This window comes from Spodoptera frugiperda, chromosome 17, assembly GCF_023101765.2.
Source record: "Spodoptera frugiperda isolate SF20-4 chromosome 17, AGI-APGP_CSIRO_Sfru_2.0, whole genome shotgun sequence".
Taxonomy (NCBI): Eukaryota; Metazoa; Arthropoda; class Insecta; order Lepidoptera; family Noctuidae; genus Spodoptera; species Spodoptera frugiperda.
Genome location: NC_064228.1, coordinates 5,653,535 through 5,676,592, shown reverse-complemented (window position 1 = coordinate 5,676,592; position 23,058 = coordinate 5,653,535). Strand labels below are relative to the sequence as shown.

The window sequence follows — 23,058 nt, the reverse complement described above, 5'->3', positions numbered from 1 at the left end:
ACTCAGAACGAAATTCTATTTACACCCACTACTGTACAGTATACGATTACATACTTACTCATAAAACACACACGCGTGTTACCAAATTGTTTTTTTTTTTAATTAGGTTTATAGACACATAATTCTATTAGATAGGCTAGGTGTTGAGGTAAACTGTCTGATTTATCAATTTCGTTAGAAGCCTAAACTCCCAAAATAGGGGATTGACCACTTTCCCCAAAGGCCTAATAAAACCTTCAACTTTACGACCCCTAAAGCTTTTTTAAGAGAAAAAAGAAACAATTGCGCAAAGAAAAAACCTTTTTTCTGTATCTTTTTTGTAAATGGAATTTACTAATTGTCTAAGTATTTTTTTTTTTCGGTAACTAGAACAGGTAACCTACGTCATAGCATTTTATGTTTGAGAAAATATTTCAGTTAGTATTTTAAAATTTTAATATTAGAGATAGTGGAGCGCCTGGGGGTTTTCACCTCGGATTAGAGTTACAGTGAATGAATTAATATGATCGATGTGGGATATTGTTTTTTAAACTATAAATTGCAATGTTTACCCAAAAATTTTTTGTGCACTCCATTTTTTTATTGTTTAAACAAATTATTATAAAAAATTAATGTTTGACCATATATTTTCACTTAAAACAGTATTTTTTTTTATTTATATGTTAAATCTTACCTGAGTTGACATATAGGAACATTTTTCAAAGATACCTGTGTATAAAAATAGCAGTATCTCGAACAGGTAGAAAAACGTGGAGGGGAGAGCGGAGCGACAGCTGCTATGTACAATGGAACTTCTTGGCCAGTTTAATTATAAATGAAACGCACTCTATTGTGTACATTGAAAAAAATACGGTAATTAATTATGACTAATGAAAAGAAAAAAAAATATTTGTACAAAATCTGTTTATATATATTACATTGTTGTCTACATCAAATATTTTCTTCTACTTCATCTATCTGTATAATAGGTGAAGTATTGGAACAACTATTTCCGCTGCACTGTAAACATGATACACTGCAGTATAAACTACACTCGCGAGCAACCAAATCGACTCAACCTACATGTGCGCATTCGAAGATGTTTTCTTAAAAATATACTGAATTGTTTTTAAAAACCGATATACCATTAGAAAGCTTACAACTTCAGCTTGTTACCCGAACATGAATCCAATTGAACACTTGTGGGATGACTACCGTGCAGACACATTCTGCATTCGTCAGTTAAGAAAATATTAGTTAGAAGAAAATATTTGATGTAGACAACAATCTATACTTTTTTTTTTTTTTTTTATATTGAATGGGCCGACGTTTGGCCGCTATCTCGCCTGATGGTAAGTGATGATGCGGCCTACGGTGGAGCACGTCTGCCCATAAGCAACCTATTCACTCGGGCTTTGAAGACACCCAGGTTGTACCCATCAGGAAACACAGACTCCGGCAAGGAGTTCCACTCCCTAGCAGTTCGCACAAAGAAGCTTGAAGCGAAGCGTTTCGTGCGAGTGGGTGGGATATCCACCATGAAACGGTGACGCCTCGCCGATTGTCTTGTGGTTCGTTGATGGAAAGGACTAGGGGAATCAAGTTGTGCAGTTCCCCTGCACACTCTCCGAAATGTATCCGGTAAAAAACGGAAAGGCTTGCGACCTTGCGCCTGTGTTCAAGGCTTTGAAGCCGGGCCTCCACAAGCGCATCATCATTGATGAGCTTCTTGGCACGCCTTTCAATGCGCTCGAGCGCATCCAACTGGTGTCTAGCCGAGCCGTCCCAAAGGTGAGAACAGTACTCCATACATGACCGAACCTGCGCCTGGTACAGGCTCAGTAGTTGTTTCGGTGTGAAGTACCGTCTCACCTTCGAGAGGATACCCAACTTCCTACCAGCCAGATGCGAATTGTGAACGCGAAAATATTTCAAAAACTGTGTGCCACTCAGTTGCGTCTTTGTGTTCGCGTGAAAAACCGACAGCCGATGGATCAACCCCGAGCGCCGCGCGAGCGTTACATGTAATGCTCGTACTGCCGTCCACACGTAGAATTCGTGTTACATTACACGGTGGATTACATTACACGTTACACTCGTCTGGACCCGGCTTTATAGGCTATAAATCATTACGCTACGATCAATAGGAACCAAGCAGAGCGGGTGAAACCGCGCGGAAGTAGCTAGTGTAATATATTTAAATAAACAGATTTTGTACAAATATTTTTTTTTCTTTTCATTAGTCATAATTAATTACCGTATTTTTTTCAATGTACACAATAGAGTGCGTTTCATTTATAATTAAACTGGCCAAGAAGTTCCATTGTACATAGCAGCTGTCGCTCCGCTCTCCCTCCACGTTTTTCTACCTGTTCGAGATACTGCTATTTTTATAGACAGGTATCTTTGAAAAATGTTCCTATTTATGTCTACTCAGGTAAGATTTAACATATAAATAAAAAAAAATACTGTTTAAAGTGAAAATATATGGTCAAACATTAATATTTTATAATAATTTGTTTAAACAATAAAAAAATGGAGTGCACAAAAAATTTTTGGGTAAACATTGCAATTTATAGTTTAAAAAACAATATCCCACATCGATCATATTAATTCATTCACTGTAACTCTAATCCGAGGTTTTACGGTTTTGAATGCTCCAGGCACTCCACTAAGAACGCGAGTTGAATTTCGTTGATATAATTTTACTAGTGAATTTTTATAATATGTATTCTGCGATAGCTTTGAAATTCTAGTTGATAATTGTTTATGTACATGGTTATTAAAACAATTTTAAAGATATGTAATTACTAAAACGTATTTTTGATTTAAACAAAAGACAGACAGACAGCTTTATTTCAGTAAATGAAAATTAGGTACCAATAAAGATAACATGTCAGGTCTCGAAGTGGGAGTGGAGCTGCGGACTACCTAGCGGGTTACCGGGGCTCCGGCTCGAAAAGCAGGAGTAGGAACGGGGTGGTTTTTAGTCAGTAAGAGCCTGACACTCCCTCTTACCTCGCCCAAAGAGAGAGAAGTCATATAAAATTGTCTCGTAGTGGGAATAAAAGAGGTATTGTATATTTTATATACTATCACTTCGATTTTTTTATTTTATTAGACTCATTGTAATCTAGGACGGACTTAGGTATTACAATAAATACCAAATTTACCACAAAGGCAGTCAGACAGTTTTCTTATGGCTAATTTGACTGCACGGTTGGCTCGGTGGCTGGGCAAATGGCTGCCGTGCAACGTGTAGCCGATTCCCGCACAGAGCAATTCTTTATGTGATCCGCAAATTGTTGTTTCGGGTTTGAATGTCATGTGCATGTGAACTTGTATGTTTGTAAACTCACCCACGACACAGTAGAAAATCCAAGTATGAGTCAATGTTTAAAAAAAATAGAATATTCTGTTAGTAAAGTATCCATAGGTAACTATTTTGTAAAACAACACACTCTATAATTTTTCTACCAAGATAATCCAAGCTTTACTCAATAAAATCGAAAGCTGTACACCAGATACACGACCTAAATGTCAAGAGGGAAGGAGGGAGAGAGTCAGGCTACACTACAGTATAGCACAGAGGGGGCACAGATACCGCATCTACCAACAAATATTTGCACGGATAGCTCGATAGGTATATCATGTGATTCGAAGTCGGCAATAGTTAACGATGTCACATCCATAGTTTGCATTGGTTTATTTATTCAATGGTAGCTACGTATATATGTATGTATGTGTTTGTAATGTTTATTTTATTTAGCTGTCACTGTTTGTTTGTTTGTGTGTGTATTTGATTTTGGAAGTGAAGTTTTCAGTTGTCTATGAGCTTTGGGAAGTGATGTTCTAGCCTTGTAGGCTTGTTAAGAGGTACAGATTGATTGGACTGTCTTTGTGTAGGTAACCAGTACCATTAGTACGAATTTGGTTTAAAGTAATAAATCGAAAGAACGCGTTCGGCGCTCTGATTGGCTGACTCTAATAAACCAACCAATCAGAGCACCTAAAGGTACAAACTAGCAAATCAAATTACCTAACCTTGTATGCTTTTTTTACTTCACTTTAAAACAGTACCTAATCACACCTTATTAGAATGATTTACCAATATTATGATACAGCACACTTTTGTAATCCTGTACTATTCAACTGATCATTTCACAAAAATAAACATCCTGTTTTTAAAATTACCATTTCATTATCAAAATGAGCTAAGTACTGATGTTGCTAATTACCATGATTTAGTTAATATCAATTCTACTTCATACAATTTCCAAACGCAGTATAATTAACTTAAACTTCTGCTTCAAACCTGCACAGTGGCACAAAACGTCGCGCGATGAAAAATAACCTCTTCGGTTAAAGGTTTTTGTGGCGCTAGGGGTCTTGTCGACACCTTTTGTTTCAAAGGGGTTGACTTTTAGGGATAAGGGGCTGATTTGTAGGATTCCATAACCGAGGTCAGATTATAATGGGAATAAAATTTTGGACATTTTAAATGTTTCAAATTATAAAAGGTTTTTGTTGTTCTCTTTCATTCTGAATTATTGTTTTGGATCTTTCTTTTTTTCTTTAATCAAGGTGTTGCTTTTTGAGGATCATTTCGATGTTAGGACTGTCAATTTTATGTCGTCATTGTAAAATATCTCCATAAGACATAGCGATACGAGTAAGTACCTATGATTAACCTTCTCATTTCTAGTTATGTACAGTTTGACTGCCAAATCTGTAAGCTAAAACTAAAAAATAAATACTTAATTCTACAACTAGAGAGCTGCATTATAATATACCATTCGTGAGACATACTAAATTAATTACTATAATTTTACTTACTTACTCACGTAACTGTTTGACGAGGAACTCGACTAGTTTCAAGCCATCCTAAAGGCTCAAGTCCATGAGAAGAAACACATGAACATGAGCCTCTATAATCATAATCCAAAAAGTATCTACCCACCTTCCATTTTTTTAATCAAACATTCAATGTTAAGGACTCTTCATATTCGAGAGAGGCACTGACAACCACTACACGACCAAAGCAAAGAGTTTGTTTTCAACTCCTTTCTTTAATAAACCGTTAAAAGGCACAATTTCAAAAACAGAATATGAATTCATATCTCTCAACAAACTACGATTCGAATGTGCAATTCCAAATTCAAAATTTCAAACCCCGTTCAAAGACCGAATGAATCGGAAAAGCGAACGAGTGAGCTAAAAGAACAAGAACGAATGGACTCTTATTACATCATGTCCTGTGGAATTCAATGGAAAGGTTTGTATGTAGACCGAATATGTTCAATCGTGACATTGCTAAGGAAGCATTTTGAGAACAAGGAGATGAAATGGACCGAATTTTTAAGTTATGTTTAAAACTTGACTATTTACGGTTCTGTGGAATAAAAAGTGGCCTAGTTATGTGTTATTCCAGACCATAATCTACTCCTGTTCCAAACATCCCGATCCTTGAGTAACAAACATGCACACAAACACAAACTCATAAACTTATTAGGTACCTACCAACTTAAAAGTATACTCGGGAGACGCCAGTCTCCCTAGGGATATGCCGTAACAGGCGTTGTACCATGTGGGCTCCGGAGCAGGTCTAGGTACGGTCTAGACACGTCTAGGTAAAAATCCCACAACACCTAGTGTTTTATCTCTAAAAAGCCAGGCGCCTTTTGAAGGTTTCCCCCCGTCATTAAAAAAAAAAGTTAAAAAAAGTATACTAAGTACCTAGTTATTATTTAAAATCTATACTAATATTATAAAGCTGAAGAGTTTGTTTGTTTGATTGTTTGTTTGTTTGTTTGAACGCGCTAATCTCCGGAACTACTGGTCCGATTTGAATAATTATTTTTGTGTTGGGTAGTGCATTTATCGAGGAAGGCTATAGGCTATAAAACATCACGCTATGACCAATAGGAGCCAAGCAGAGCGGGTGAAACCGCGCGGAAGTAGCTAGTTTTCTATATAGATTAACAATCCCAAATATAAATGAAATTAATGAAAATCCAACACAAACGTTGAATTGGGAATAATTACTAATCAACAGTTGAAAACCGAAATAATTCCGAACGAAACCGCAGCACAAAATAAGCTTTATCAACGAGTGGGTACTTCATAATTATAATTTGAAGCTCATAACATGCCCAGCTAATTTGAAGCTTAACTAACAAGATTTAGAGTATAATTTTATGCATGAATCTGCAACCGTTGTTCTCCATAGTACTAAACATTTAGCCATTTATATTGCAGAGACTAGGGATGTGACGGATAACTATAATTTTTCGGATCTGGACATGATCGGATACGGATAATAGGATATGGAATTATTATTTTTGATGATACGGATAATTTGATTTTGGATAAGTATGTAGTTATTTTCGGTGACAGAAATGAAACTGAAGTCCTACTAACTACTTACCTAATACTATGCGAACGTCTGTGATAATTTTTGGATATAGAATAAAGATAGAGAATGAATATACAGAATATAGAAAAAACTACTGAATGGGTAGAATTCGGTATGGATAGTTGTAGTCATTTTGAACTTGAGACGCGTACAAAGCCTCTTTCTGAAGTTGGTAAACATGTTGTTTATTTCGACTCCACATTCTTTCGAAACTAGCTAATAACTATTTGTGAAACGGATACAGTTACGGTTCTGTTTATCTGTACCCTTACTATGAGTTTGCTTTACGTTTAAAGTAATCGGCGCTCTGTTTTGTTGGTTTATTCAAACCTACGATAGGGTACTGATAGTTTCGGTTGCAGTTACGAGACTTAATAACATCACTGGTAGAGACTAATGAATCGAATTTAACAGAAATGCAGGAGTGATTGTGTTTAGGCTGCTTGCCAAGCCACTGTTGATTTCAACATCGGACCATTGTTAAGTACTTGAATGCATTTTCTCATTTGTGATTTTGACAGATTTTCCATAATTTATTAACTAGGTAGTTTGGCTATGCGAGTGGGCTTTTGTTTCCGTTGTTCTACGTTTTCATTGTTTTATTTGATTATACATTTAGTTACCTATACTTTTGAGAGTGACTCCCCGTGTAATTCATTACCAGGTCTTTTTTCTACATTGGCATTTCGTGGAAGCTGGTCGCTACTTCTTCTTCTCACAGAAAACCGATGTGAATCGAAACAACGCTTACGTTGTGTTTCGTTGCGTGAGTGAGGTTACCGGAGGCCCAATTACCACCTTTCCCAATCTTCCCAATCCCGGATATCCCAATAATCCTTAAATTCCTAACCCCTAAAAGGCCGGCAACGCACTTGTAACGGCTCTGGTGTTTCAGGTGTCCATGGGCCGCGGCGATTGCTTACCACCAGGTGATCTGTCTGCTCGGTTACCAGCTTATAGATTTAGATTTCAGCCATGATCGTCCCACTGCAGGACATAGGCCTTCCTACTCTCCTTCCACTCCTCTCTGTTTAAGGCTTTTATACCTGGCTTATTTAATACCTTAAAAATATGTTTCAAGAATAATCGTGTGTCGAAAGCTAGTCATATTACATTTAATTTTAGAAATAATGGTTATGGATGTGTTTCGTGTCATGTCAGCCACTGCGACCTTCGCGTCGTATTACGTAAAACTTAATTTTATTTTCAAAGTTATTGCCTAGAATAGGTATTTTTAGATTAAATCGTAGATACATTTGGACAAGACATAATTATTTTACTTTGAAATGTACTGTATTTTAGAATCAAGAAGCAGGTAGGACTATTTGAGAGTTTTGTTGTAATAAGCATATAGGTACCTAACCTAGTTAATCTAAACTCCCATATGTTGTGATAACCATATAGGTAATTATTTAATCTAAACTTCTATATTAATTATTAATTACTAATTTAATAATATGTACTAATACAACTAACATTTATTACTTTGACTACCAAAAAAAGCTGGTTAATCCTCCGCTAGCGCCGGTTGTTTTTGCCCGCCATGGTGATTTGTGTGTTAAGTTAGGTATAAAGCTGAAGAGATTAATTTTTGTTCAAATGTGTAAATCTCTGGAACTACTAGTCCGATTTGAATAATTATTTTTGTGTTGGATAGTCCATTTCAGGCTATACATAATAGCAAATAAAATATCTAACTACGACCTATAGGAACCGAGCAGCAAGTATAACCGCGCTACTCCTAGCTGATAGTACAACCATTAACCAGATATTATTCCCGTTTCGCTGCTATTAAAAAAACAACTCATTTAGTAGCTTACCGGACCAGGGAAGCGAACCTGCGACACTTTGATTATCAGTCACGTTTTAAACGACTCAATCGACGAGGCTGTTAATTTACTTTAGCACGTAAGTAATATAATACCGAAAATTAATTCGCTAACCAGTCATAAGGCTTCACAATCTACGTACCTAGTAACAAACCTACCTACCGATTCTAACACATGACCTTATAAATAATCGAATTACCGGAATCACTGTTACTCGATTCCGAGGACTAACCGATCAATCGATTTCGAGTAATACGATTTGACACCTCCCGGTTTAATACCTACGATTCATATGGATTTCTAATTAAATTGTATTTGTTAAAATATGGTTTAATCAATGATTTGTTCGAAATAAACTCAACTAATTTCAATCCACACCGGGATTCATAATCATGAGATTTGAATGCGACCAATGACGTCACACAGCTAGGTTCTTTTTAAACACTGGTCTAGTCTACCTTGGACTTTGCTTGACTTAACTAATATCATTAGAATTTAAAATGGTATACTTACCATGTTTCTTAGTTTAATGAGTTTCCGATATTTCGGTACTGTTGCAAGCGCCGTCAGTTCGTCGTTCCGTAGCTGCGGACTACCTAGCGGTTTTATCGGGGCTCCGGTTAGATGAGCAAGAGTAGGAACGGTGTAGTTTTTAGCCAGTAAGAGTCTGACACTCCTCTCGCCTCGCCCAAGGCGGGAGAAGTCATAGGACGATTTTGCCCCCTCAAAAAAAAGGACCGTCAGTTTATTCGTTCGCTTTTCGCTTTGGTTCTTTGATTCCACTTGCAACACTAATAAACATGGTAAATATCCCGTTTTAAGTTCTAATAATTTTACTTGACCTAGGTACCAAAACCAAGATCAAGTTAACTATATTTAAATACTAACCTAGCACTTAATGGACCTGTTAATGGTGTACCCAGTGAAGCCAGTCCAGATTTAATCCAGCGGTCCGCACCAATGGCTCAACTATGAGTATTGGAAACTAAATCCAATAATTTTGCTTCACTGGACTTGTGGGTAAGCTAAATATGTCTTCAATTATGACACGGTCAAGTGAATTGACGTGTTAATGTACCTTAATACATTGACTGCCAACAAAAGTGAGTTGAAGGCGAATCCTCCGCTAGCGCCGGTCACTTTTGCCCCCCATGGCGTTTAATGTGTTAAAAGGTTACTGCTAGTTGTATTGTAGTATATTTCTGGTCACCATTGCAGGTCAGAGGAGTGCCGAGTGAATGACTGGGAGTCAATATACAGTCGAAGCTATTGCTCACAAAAAACCGGCAAACTAGTTAATGACATAAAAAACATTATAGACTGTTTTATGATATGTAAGACTTGCATATTTAGGAAGAAAACTGATAATAGTTAGGTAGGTAGTCCTAATCATACTAATATTACCTATGAATGTAAAAGTTTGTTTGTTTCGATGTTTGTCCGTCAATAAACAGACAATTATATTCTTATAGCTCACTAATGTATTATCTAGAAATACTAAATGTGAAAGTCTGTTTGTGTGTTTGTCCGTTAATCACGCTGAAACTACTGAACGGATTTTGATGAACTTTGGTATACAGACAAGGTATGGATTGATTTGGGTGATATCATTTTTTATCCTACGGGAAAGCAGGCGAAGCCGCTGGCAGAAGCTATCAGTAAAATAGGTACCTAACTAGAAACAGACCGATTGAACGACTATTAATAGATAACTATTAAACAAGATAAAATAAACCCTGACACGTTAGATATAGGGTATTATTTTCCTGGCACAGTTTTTTTCCTAGTTAATAAAACTTGTCGATCATGTGATGGCCTGGTTATATCTCTTGGGATAATAAAATTACTTTTTTCTAATGAACTGTTTGTTTTGTATGGTGAAGTACTGAGTTGCTGGGCTATGGGGAAATTACTATTAGTCAGTTAGTTATTGGCACTTGGCACCTAATTTGCTATTTTGCCTAATGTCTGGCTTTAGGTGGGTGATAGGTGGTTAGGGGTGAGTCTATAGCCATATACTGGGCATAATTCCAGACACCGCACTACCACTGCGAAATTTTCTAAAAACTTTGCTCGACCCGGGAATCGAACCCGAGACCCCTTGTTTGGCAGTCGCATTTGCGACCAATCGATCAACGAGGCAGTCAATAACTAGGTATACAAAGCTATTTTTATTATATTTTATATTTATTGTATATTGGCATAACTATCAGTGTTATCTGAAACTAACTTAACGATCAACATTTCTCTTTCATATGCCAAAATCTCCCAAATATCTTTTTTTTTAATCTTTTACTTAAGGGACTTTTATCCAAAAATCTTAATAAAAACCCCCAAGACACAACTCAAACTCAAACACGTCTACACCGAAACCAATAAGCAAGCCATTTAAAAAATAGAACGTTAAAAAGAGAACGTTCGAAAATTGAATTTTTAAAAAAGAGATCGTTATTATAATCTGTGTAACCGATCGATGGCTTCCCTTGGGGAGGTCTCAATAAATTAGAGCGCATTATGGATTGACCTCCAACCTCCCTGATACAATCTACAGACCGGAAAAATGTGGTGAAAGGGAAGAAAACTGTAATTTTATTTCTTAGTTTTTATGTGTAAGGGTGTATAGTAATAGGCACGCTATCATTAGGACTAAAAATACTTTACGTAAAAAAGTTTACTTAAAAAAACTAGTTAAAGGTACTTAGTTCAAAATCAATTTGTACTGACTAACATTAACGTTCTATTTTTAACCGACTTCAAAAAAAGGAGGAGGTTCTCAATTCGACCGTATTTTTTTTTTTTTTTTAATATTAAGTAGGTAGTTGTGTGTCGTGGGTGCGTTTACAAACATACAAGTTCACATACACATGACACCCAGACCCAGAACAACAATCTGTGGATCACACTAAGAGTTGTATCGTGCAGGAATCGAATCCGCGACAGCCGTTTGCCCAGCCCTCGGGATCGATTCCTGGGTCAGACAATGCATAGGTATTTTCGGTGAAGGCACTATGTTGATTAAGTAAGGGGTTAGTTTATTGCCTAACATTTTAATGGTAGCCTACTGGCTTAATACTTTAAGTACTAAACGATTACCTATCAACGTATAATAAGAAAAATCCTACTTCCTAATTCAAATTTCGCGCCGCATGTCATGGACGCATTCAATATGGCCGCCGATCCGTCAGAGCCCGGGGGATAAATTTTATATTAATCACTAACTTATATTCTATTGGGACAAGGCTTTAGAGATATAATATCATCGTTATTAGGGTTCCCAGAGTAAAGTCTGGACTTCTGGCAATAATTATGGAGAGTTTTGTCAATTTTTAATTAACTAATAACTTCTTGAAAAATTCACAAATAGTTGACTAACTTTTCTTCGATTTTAACGCACACGCAGAATTGAGTTAAGAGAAAGCGCCACTCAATCCTGAAAGCGAGCTGAAGCTTTTTTTAAGGGGGGGAACTCATCCAATGACTTCTCTTGCCTTAGGTGAGGTAGTATCAGACTCTTACTGACTAAAAACCACACCGTTCCTATTCCTGCTTGTCGAGCCGGACCCCCGGTAAACCCGCTAGGTAGTCCGCAGCTCCGGGCCTCTCGATCTCTAGCCTGTATTCGTCCACGGACTCTCTCTTTAACTTACTAGTTACCTATTTGATAGTTAACACATTGAACGCCGCGGTGGTCACCGGTGACCGACGTTAGCGGAGGATTTGCTTTCAACAGTTTTCTATTGGCAGTCAAAAACTTAAAAGATTCTTTAGGAGTTATGTTTTTTTTTTTGTTTATTGGTTCAGGATTCCCCATCGCATTCTTAACCAAGGCTTTAATATCCGGATATGTCCGGAGCATTCCGGACGAGTAGCAACCCTAATCGCTATCCCTTCGAAATTGATGTCGAAGTAACTAGAATTGATTGTAATTTGCAGACAATGCCTTCGATAGTCACAAAGAGAATGAAATTAATGAGTTTTAACCAAATATTAACTAAGTACCTACAAGGACTTCCTGGTATTTTGTGATGTTTTCAGTTTTGGTAGTTATTAAAGAGCACATTGGAGATCGAAATTCGCTTTCGAAAATCCTTCATCGTACCAAGATGGCGTAGTCATTGAGTGTCTGTTGTTTAAAAAAAATAAACCCACACTAGAAAGTCAAGCCACCGCGCCAACCGATTCTAAAAAGTATCATAAAAAGACAATGGAAATTTGGGTAAAAGAGATAACTATGTAGTGATTTTAAGAGGTGGTTGATATATAAAATAGTTTAGAATACGGAAAATAGTTAATAGAACTGATAGACAACATAGCCAGAACTAGAAGTCGTAAAAATCTAAAATTCTGGAAATTTTCTCTAAGAGTTTACGAGAGAGTAATTTTCCGAGTTCCTGTGGGAAAACCGAGACTTTCTGTTTACCTATCAGTCAATTTAGGCACTATTCTGGCAACATTACGTGCATGTGGAAAATCTTTACAATTTTATTCAACTTATCATCATTTATTTAGGTATTATGAGTTATTGGCTTAATCACGTAACTATTTGACGTCTGACACCGTCATGGGTCGTGGAATGTTGCTCATGAATATGAGCCTCTATTCTAGCAAGTGTTAACAACCATTGGCAACACCAGACGGATGTAATGTAGGATTTATTTATTCTAAATAAGGATAATTAGTATTCAATTATTGAGTACTAGATATAGGAATAAACATTAATCTATCTATACTTATAATAAATCAGTAGAGAGGTCAATTCTGTACATGAAATATATTTACAAAATAACTATCAGCGGGTGATTAGTGATCGATACTGACACCAAAAATGCAATCAGATTTTTTTGTCTGTCTGTCTGTCTGTATGTTCTTTATAGAAACAAAAACCACTCGACAGATTTCAACGAAACTTGGTACAATTGTTCTTCATACTCCTGGGCAGGTTATACTTTTTATCACGTTACGACCATTAGGAGCAAAGCATTGAAGGGAAATGTTGGGAAAACGGGAGAAGTTACTCCATTTTTAAAGCTTCCGTCATGTGTGCAGCCTTAATGGTTGACTACACAGAAATCATGTACGACGGAAATGTTCTCCTTAAAATTCTTTAAAAAATATTCCACGACAGCAAATGTCTATCTTTTATGGTTGACTCACAATAACACGTATAACTCCCGATAGCTTAGCAGTTCGGAGCTTTCTGATTATATTTGTCTACCTATTCTTACGTTTATAACACTCATTCATTCCTAATTAAAAAATGTTTACATTATTACCTATTTAATAAAAAAAGAATCATAGAAATCGGTACAGAAACACCAAAGATATACATGAATTACGCTTAGTTTATATTAAGTAGGTAAAGGCGTAAGTACTTATATTAATTATAGGTATAGGTATTATTAATTATAGTAGTTATAGGTATGTAGTTTTATCTATACATATAATAAATCTGAAGAAGGGTCAATTCTGTACAAGGTACGTGAGAGAACAAACCTCCTCACGCCCCAGCCGTCGCGAGAGACACTCCGGGCGTCGGGGATCGCGGGACGATCTCCGGCCACCGTAAGTGCGGGCCTGCGGACGGCGAGCAAGGGTAGCTCACCGCCCGAACAGAACCAGACCCGTGCGAGCGGCGCGTCGCGTTCCGCGCGCGCCTCAAAGAGCCATCAGACCACCACAGATGGGGCCCGGTACGGCTGATGCCTGATCCGGAGCTGCGGACTACCTAGCGGGTTTACCGGGGCTCCGCTTCGAAAAGCAGGAGTAGGAACGGGGTAAAAAATGGAGAAATAAAACATCCACGCGAAGACCGATATCCACGCGAAGACCGACATCCACGCGAAGACCGATATCCACGCGAAGACCGACATCCACGCGAAGACCGACATCCACGCGGACGGAGTCGCGGGCGGAAGCTAGTACTTAAATATATTAAACTACTAGTTAATATAATTTCACAAATAAAAGAAATTGTTTTTGAATAATTGTAAGCTAAAATGGAACGTCAATTGTCATGTTTAAAAATAGCGGGTAAAATTTGTTATTCGAAATTCGGCGACGAGACGGATTGTTGCTCTGTAAAAAAAAAAATAAGTGTGATTCCTGAAATATTGAGATTTTCATACGGTCGCCTTGCTTCTGAAAATAACTAACACAAGGCTTAAAAATATTCGAGTAACTACTTCGTCAAACAGTTTTACGTGAGTAATACAATAACCGACCGACCGATCATTTCTGAGAATTGACCAAAATAGAGAGTATTTGATCAAAAACATTAACTTGAAGAGTAACAAATTTCTGTAGAAGCGAAAAGTATATGAATAAACATTTTATTCTCTAACACCTTATTGGTGTTAGTTATTTTTACGAGAGGGATCGGCAGCGTTCAATGTCGTAGCTACTCATAACTAGAGAGTAACTCTATGGTACTACATTTAGCACTGCACACCGCCGTGATAATCCGTGCAACGTAGTTATTTATTATTTATTTATTTATTAATTAAACGGTACATGTTAATGAACTTATGATCTAGTTTATAGTCCGACAAAACTATATATTTATCTTACTAATATTATAAATGCGAAAGTTTATGAGTTTATGTGTATGTTTGTTACTCAATCACTTCAAAACGGTTAAAGGGATCGGGATGAAATTTGGCATAACTAGCGGTAGGCATAACACAGTCGCTGGCAGAAACTAATTAGTTACCCTTAGTCGTAATGAGAGTCTCAGAAATAGAAACCGAATTATAAAAGTTAAAAGACTCTTGTACAAAAAACAGCCCAAATATTACGCACCTAGGGATCTTAGGGATGATGACAGGGTAAGAATATTAAAAATCTATTTATTCCGTCAGATAGGTAATGAAAAAATATTAGACACGTAGGTATTTTTTTTTTATTTTATCCTACAAGAAAACAATATTTAGATAAAACGAACCAAAGTTTAGGAGTGTACAAGTTACGTCACGCGATATTTCAAATCGATATAACTATCTTCGAAAGTATTTCTTTCCATAAGGAAATAAAAAATACGTGTCTAATATCATAAAACAATCTACAAGACGAACATCAAAATAAAAATTAGCCATCTAAGTACCCAATTTACTTTGTAATCTCCAATTTTGTATCAAGACCTAAACACAAGCTAGCATATAGTTAGCCATTTAATCTAGTCAAGTCTAGAATCTGATAGAGATTAGGGCAAGATCGGATAGCGTAAGATTACACGACTATACGACACATTGGAATGGATTAGTTAGTACATGGATTAATACTAATAGCTTCCTGTATGGGACCTAGGAACCATCTAGGTATTACTGCCCATTTAATTAGTAATCCTATCGTAAGTGGAATAAGGTTTAATATGTTGTATATTTACTACAATAGTCTTATTGGATTTATGTTTTCGATTTCGAGATTCTTAGGATTGTTCTTGTGTGGATTGTAATAACTAGGTATAAGTTGGTTCTCTGGCAATAGACTCACCCCCTATTACGTGGGACTTATAAAACAAATGGTGAAAAGTAGGTGTACATTGTATAGCGGTTTTACGTGCCGTAATGTGCACCTGTGCCTACCCCTTCACTATCACTACATAGTATAAAACAAAGTCGCTTTTTCTGTCATGTTGTATGTCCCTATGAACGCTTAAATCTTTAAAACTACGCAACGGATTTTGATGCGGTTTTTTTAATAGATAGAGTAACTCATGAGGAAGGTTTTTATGTATAATACAGTTATAATATATCACCATTGCACCCATGCGAAGCTGGGGCGGGTCGCTAGTCGGGAATAAAAGGCGTGACGTTGCTCTTGACTTTCTATGACTCTGACAGGGTATGAAAATTAAAAATCTATTAAGTCCGTCAGTTAGATAAAAGCTCAGCTAGTTTGCTTAAAAAAATGTAAAATCATGTCAACATGACTTTATTTTTCAATATACGAATCCTCTAGAGATCGTAAAGGTCTTTAAAGAAATTAAAATAAAATCAACTGAAGATCTTTGGGGACTATCAGTGAAAGTCTGCAAAACAATTATTCAAACTATAGCGCCCTATCTGGCTATGATTTTTAATAAAAGTATAGATGACGGTGTTTTTCCTGACCTTATGAAATATAGCAAGGTTATCCCACTATTTAAAAGCGGCGAAACCACAGAACCTAATAATTATAGGCCTGTATCTATTTTGCCGGTCCTTAGCAAAGTGTTTGAAAAGTTGATACTGTCTCAGATGCTTCATCATTTTAATAAAAACTCCATCTTCCACCATCAGCAGTATGGTTTCACTAAAGGTCGTTGTACAACTGACGCCGGTGTTACTTTAATGAAAGAAATATTTGGTGCCTGGGAGGAAGCACAGGATGCCATAGGTGTTTTTTGTGACCTCTCAAAAGCATTTGATTGCGTTGACCACGAGACACTTTTGCTGAAGTTGAATCATTACGGGATTAGAAACACTGCGCTCCGTCTATTGAAATCATATCTAGGAGATAGGCAGCTAAAAGTTCATATTAACGGTGTTAATTCACAAGGGTCTGAGATAAAAATGGGCGTTCCTCAAGGTTCAATATTGGGTCCTTTCCTCTTTTTAGTGTACATAAACGATTTGCCACTCATATTCGAAAATGAACCAAAAATGGTTCTGTTTGCAGATGATACATCACTGATTTTTAAAATAGGTCGACGTACGAATAATTTTGACGACGTGAACAGCTCCATTCTTCGAGTCTATGAGTGGTTTACTATTAATAACTTGGCGCTTAATGAGAGAAAAACCAAATGTGTTAAATTTTGCTTGCCAAACGTACAAAATAACGAATGTTATGTTGCTTTGAACGGACAAAAGTTGGAATTTGTTAAGGAGACTGTATTTTTGGGTATCACATTAGATGACAGATTGCAATGGGGGCCCCATATAAAAGCACTTTCGGGGAGACTAAGCTCAGCTGCTTATGCAGTTAGACAGATTAGGCAGCTAACGGACGTAGGTACGGCAAGGCTTGTTTATTTTAGTTATTTTCACAGCATAATGTCTTACGGCATTTTGCTGTGGGGGCGAGCTGCGGATGTAGAATCAATTTTTATTTTGCAAAAGCGAGCTATTCGAGCAATATATAACTTGCCCCGTCGCGAATCTTTGAGAGAACTATTTAAAACTATAAACATTCTTACAGTGCCTTCTCAATTCATTTACGAAAATATTATGTACGTGAGAAAAAATCAACAATTGTTTGAAAAAAGAAGCGGCAGACACAATTTTAATACGAGAGGTAAAAATAAGTTAGCTATACCGCAATTCCGATTGTCCAAAGTGCAGAAATCCTTCATGGGATTTTGTGTTAAGTGTTACAATAAACTACCAACCACCATACTGAATCTGAACGAGAAAAAATTTAAATCTTGTATAAAGCGTGAACTGTGTAAACAGGCATATTATAAACTGTCAGATTATATTGAAGATAAAAATGTGTGGCAGCATGTTGGTCCGGCTCCACTGGACACTCGCTCACACTAGACAATGCTCTAAGACGATCACTAGTTACACGTTAAATTAAAGTAGTAATTTATTCCAATGTAGTCTAGGGATCCTGTGGCATCAAGCAGTTATTTATTATTTTTTTATTTGAAAAATTAAATTAAAGATTATTTTTTATTTGTATAGAAGCATTATTTCAAAATTGTAAGTGTACATATGTGGGCACTATGTTTGAAACAACCCGCTTTTTTAATTTATATTCTTTACAAATTGGTTTTATTGTCCCATAGTTTTGACGTCGTATTGTCGTTACATTGTTCCTACATATATAGACAATAGGTAAATGATCAAATAATGTATCAGAGATATTGTAAAAAACATTTTTTGAAAAGAGTAACGATGGAGTTTCTTGCTCGTTCTTCTCCATTCGAAGCAACACTTTGGAACGAGCGCCTAGCTTCACTGACAGACAGACTGACGGACAATTCAATTTGACGTTTCAAAAGTGCCTAATTTAGGATTAATTGAAATAAATGCTTTGACTTTGACTTTGACTTTGATAATAATAAAATATATTAGACACGTATTTTTTATTTTGTCATATTATAAGGTTATAATACTTAGATAAAACAGAGTTAACTGCCGCGCTCAGATTTAATGAATAACTAACTAACTACCGTACTTAAACTATTCCTTAGTAACGATTTTGTATCGAAAAGAATTGCTAAGGACTAAGTGACTCTGAATACGGCGGTAAGTTTTGTAGTCATTACATCATGTTAATTTTGATGTGTTGATAGAAGTCAATAATAATTAATCGATCTTAATCTGACGAAATTAACAATAAGTTTTTGAGTTGCTGCTTTATATCATTACCTATTTATATTCTAGATACCCGTAACTAAATTTAATAACTATTCATAGATTATGTAATGGTACCTACCTAGTTAGTTTAGGGACTGCTAGGAAACCGAAAAGTTTGACAGCGGGTATGTCCAAGGATGTCGTTTTGGCTGGAATGTTCTGACCAAGTAGGCATATCCCTACACTCCCCACTCCCCACTTATGTTCCGCATAAACCTAGATAAGACTAAGTAATTGGGATGATGACGGGGTATGAAAATTAAAAATCTATTTAGTCCGTCAGTTAGGTAATGAAAAAATATTAGACACGTATTTTTTATTTTATCATAGTTACTTAGATAAAACGAATCAAAGTTCAGGAGCACAAATATGTTATAAAATGTATCTAAAATTGACGACACGCGACATTTCAAATCGATATATTTTCGAAAGTATTTGTTTCCGTAAGAAAATAATAAATAAGTGTCTAATATTTTAAAATAATCTACAAGACGGATTTAAAATGAAAATTAGTCATCTACCCTTTTATTGAGGAGAAAAATGTGACAGAAGAAATTTTTGCACGATTCACTAAAATTTTTCATCATTGTATCACTACGTACATAAATACCTACCTAGATTATTATAAACTAAAATATCCATTCATGCACTCCATAACTATCTAGATTCTAGACGTAATAATGAAATCTAGATTTCGTCAGTTCGAAACTTTTTACGAATTTAACAACGGAGCACTGTTCAAACGGAAATTCAGTAGACGGAATTTACTTTTCGGGAAAACGGAAAATTAAAAAACAACAGAATACACTCGATAGTTGTCTTTGAGAATATAACGAATGTTTTATTCATCGGTACAACAGGAATATTAAAACCTTCTTTATTATATCTATGGTCGATACCTATTCGAAAATCGAAACAATGTAACCAAGAATTGTATTGTGAATCTGATTGTAAAATAGTAACCTATGGAGTTTCTTGCTCGTTCTTCTCCATAGGAATTTATACTTCGGAACGAAAAAATAACTAGCTTCACTAGAGGACTGACCGACTGACAGACATTTTTAATATTTGCTTCGACGTTCAAAAGTGCCTTACACTTACTACTTTTTCACGACACTTTTTACTGTTAAATAAAAATAAAGTATACAAAATACTGTTTTCACTTTCAGTATCAATGTAACTAAATCGTTTTTCAGTAAGTAATAAATGCAGTGGCGAGAAGACAGAAATAGAGCTTCAATTAATTTAAGTAATAAAAAATAAGCTGTTTATTTATTTTAATTGCAATTTCGACTGTAGCAAGGCTTATGAATGAAGCGTTTTAAAATGACTCGAAATTGATAAGTTGCGCTAGAAACACAAAACCGCGTCTTTAAAAAATAAAAAGGAAACTAAACTACACACAACGGTTTTTAGCTTAGGTTTTTAGTTTTTATTCCGCTTATAGATATCTAAACTAAAAATCTAATTTATTGTTAGTGTAGAATGGATTTCTACAAAGTAACGCCTGATTCTATGTAATAACTACCTACAGTTCATTTTTTGTAAAATAACTACCTACCTACTGTTTATTTTTCTTCTTCTCACTAAATATACTTTAATTATCGTAAAAAGATAGTACCCCTAGTTGAGACTTAAAATATAGAAAAAAAAACACCATCGCAAATCGTTAAGACTTAGCTAAGCCAAGGTTTTGATCAAAAAATGACTTTGATCCGTAAATCCATAAGAAAATCAACTTTGTTTGTTGTATGATTGTATTGTATCGAAAATATATTTCCTCCGTTCCTTTACGTCCATAGATTTCTTAGAATACAGGTGAAAGATTAAAAGGCTGCGTGCCTACCCGTGTAGCATTAGTAATAGAGTAAAACGAAACGACATTAAAATGGCTACCTACGTCTAAACTCGTAATAATATTATTTATGAAATTAAACGAAGCATTTTAACAGCTAGAAAAACAAGAACAACACTAATGAGATACAATTAGGATAATATAGCGTTCTTTTTGTTAAAAATGTTGGTATTTTTATACCTAGGACTTAGGTATAATTAGGTGAGCATAGTGTACCTATTTTTGTTCCTATTTGCAGCCGTTTTGTAGGTATAAAAGTCTTGTTGAGGTTTCACTGATCGCTGATCAGCCTATCTTGTATCTATCCTACAATTATCTACCCGTTTCTAGTAATAAATGCCTACAAATACGGAGAAATTCCGTTTCCATATTAACAAATAACTACTTAAAATTTGAATAAAACAACGATTGAATGCACTTTGTATCCGGGCATCGATGTTATTAATAAAATAGAAAATTGAATTTATGTTGGTAGAATTTCCGCGTACTGTGTTTAGTTTTATGAGAATTAGGTAGGTAGGTATTTGGTTTTACCATCACGAAGCAGGGTGGGGTAGCCTTTTAAATATGTAATTACTATGGTACAAGATTGAAGATACCTACATACTATAGTAGAATATTCACATTGTAAAACCTATTTCATTTAGGTGTACGCTTTACCGAAAAAAAATTAGGATAGCCAAATTGTCACTGCATAATGCGCTCTGATTATTGAATTGAAATAACGCAGAAAGAGCCGCCCTCAAGGATATCCAATGACCGATACCTACGCTTTTAAAAGATAGCAAACGTTACATTCCGTCACTCCAAATTCAAATTTCAACGAATTTAAAAATCGAACAATATTTTTCGAATTTCAGTGTACCTTGTCAACACGTCTGTGTGCCTATAGATATCAAAATAAATAAAATAACAGCGCTACAATCTCAGTTCCCGTGCCTTATCGGCCAATACCACGGATCGGAATGATCCGATATTTCTTGAACGCGCCGTTATGACAAGTCCGTCAGGCTGGTTTTAATAATCAACGTACCTAGTACACCTAGCCGCAGATTAAAACTAGCAATTCAAACAAACTAACCTGTTATACTGCACAGACACTGTAATACCCAGAATTCTTTAACACGGATTAGACACAAACCACACCACAATAAATCTTTTTTCACATAATCCCGTCACAATAAAACATTTTAATCACACACCGAACTCCATAAAAACGCTCCATTTGCGAGCTAAAACTTAAAACTGTTTAACATTGCACTGAAATCCATCTGTATATCGTCAATTTTACGAGCGACGTAATTTTGGAGAGAGAGCGCGCGAAATTCTCTCACACCCAAACGCCACGAGCGAGAAGGCTCGACTGACGCGCGCCGCAGCGAAATCGTGTAAGCTCGTACAAAAAAAAAAAAAATAGAGCGGTGTTTATCGATATTCCAAATTCGAATTTTTAATTAGGGTGTAACCAACTGTTGGCTTCCTGATGAATACAAGCTGTTAATGTCTTTAATTAATGAATTTGTTTCACGATTTGTTAATTTTATTCGAGTGTTGTAGTATGAATTATTCGATTACACTTTTTTAAAGTGAGAAGCACTTTTATAAATCATTTTGTTTACCTAGTTAACTTGTGTAGGGTTGTAAGAAGCTAGTTTTTATATGTAAATTAATATTAATAAATATTTTCATTATAAAAATAAAATTATATTTTGTTAGACCTACCTACTATTTATTTGCTTATACCTAACATTAGCTACAAACAAAAATATAACTACTACGGTGTGTATATAATGTGCCTACTATTTTTTGGACTCAGAAAGTAGTTATTAAATCAGAAATAACAGTTTTCCATTTCTCGAATAATAATCTAGAGCAGAAAACAATTTCAACATTTTAAATACGTTTTTAATTATTTTGTGGCTAGAACACTTGCCTAGAATATAAATTGTGATTTCCACGAAAAGGTGAGGTACCGAATTTAGGTACAGATACAAAACATTTATAATTATGTCATTTGTGACTAAAAATACACTTATGTAGGTATGTCCCGGGTGGCAGGCAATCGATTTACACCTTGTCGATTTCGGTTCAGTAGTTTTGCTTGGAGGGACCCGGTTGTTCGAAAGTTATAAATATTTATTAAATTATGTTGTGTTTTATTTATGTTATGTTTTGTAAAACTATAGGTATTATGCCGTTATTTTTGCAGTGAGCAGTTTGGGATACTATCATTAAAATGGATGAAGTCAAAAGGTTTTCGTGGAAAGATATTTATTCTTAATAATGTTGCCCCACTCTAGGTCAATTGAATTATGTAGTAAAATAGTAAATTAAATTAATCATGGTGCTCAACTGAATTTGTTTTATTTCCATGTAATGTTATGGCAGCTACGTTTATCAAAGAATTAGATGAAGGTAATGATTTAACTTATATTACACATAGTAAATACTCAATATAATTATATTTTTTTTAACATTGCCTGACACTGGGATTTTCTCCTGTATCGTGGGTGCGATTACAAACATACAAGTCCACATAAATATGACACCCAAACCCGAAACAACAATTTGTGGATCACGCAAAAAGTTGCTCCGTCCGAGAATCGAACCCGCCACACGTTGCATGGCACCCAGTTG

General features: G+C 35.7%; 1 protein-coding gene across 3 annotated transcripts in view; it reads right to left on the bottom strand.

The window, feature by feature from the left end:
• Positions 1-21,772, bottom strand: part of LOC118276605 (nephrin-like) — a 477,612-nt gene extending 455,840 nt beyond the window's left edge. For all 3 annotated transcript variants that reach the window (XM_050699883.1, XM_050699882.1, XM_050699885.1), the window contains exon 1: positions 21,503-21,772. The gene's annotated coding sequence lies outside the window, so the exon portion shown is untranslated. The remainder of the gene's footprint in view (positions 1-21,502) is intronic.
• Between the last annotated feature and the right edge of the window lie 1,286 nt (positions 21,773-23,058).